Here is an 800-nt window from a genome sequence, read left to right on the forward strand (position 1 = left end):
CACCGACCCGGCCGGGCACCGTCTGCCAAAGCATCAGCTGATGTGACGTGCCTGACCGCGGGGCAGCCAGGGAGTCAAGGTCAAGAGCACGCCGGGTCCTGGTGCGGGACGGGAGCAGCCCGAAGGCAGGCTGGGCTGGGGGGGACTCAGGGGCCAAACCCCCGCACCCGGCCCAGTCCTGCCCTGCCAGGTCGGGATTGGGGCGAGCAGCGCTGGACGCGGCCCGGTTGCAGCAAAGCGCAGGGGCGTGGGGCGGCTGCCACCAGCGAGCTCTGAGCCCTCCCGCTGCGTTAGCTGCTGCGTGGCGCGATGGCACGCTCCCAGCGCCCGCTCTCACTTCCCTCAGAGCCCGAGGCCAGTGATTCAGCCACCCCCTTCCAAATTTCAAACACCCGCCCCCAGGAAGGGATGACTTGCGCCCTCCAGGCTCCCTCTGAGGTCACCAAGGTGGAGCGAGCGGCTGCAGAGCACGGCGGGGCTGCCCCAGCCCTCCGGGCCACCTTCCCCTGGCCCCCAGCTCCAGTTACGAGACCGATACCGCGGTCACTCCTCCAGGTCATTACCAAAAGGCACCGTGAGCCCCACCACCTGCTCCACCGGGCTTCTTGGGGGGGGGGATCACGTCCTCACAGCCACCCCCAGGGAAGCTCCGCAGGCTCTCAACCTCCTCTTAACGCAAGTCACGTCCCCTCTGATGCAGGCGGCACTCAGCTTGGAGGCTGCCCTTTCATCCACTGCTCAAGATGAAGTGTGGGGCGTACAAAAGGAAAAAAAAAAAAAAAAACAGTACAAAGTACAAC

The sequence above is a fragment of the Anser anser genome, assembly GCF_964211835.1.
Source record: "Anser anser genome assembly, chromosome: 24".
Classification (NCBI taxonomy): domain Eukaryota; kingdom Metazoa; phylum Chordata; class Aves; order Anseriformes; family Anatidae; genus Anser; species Anser anser.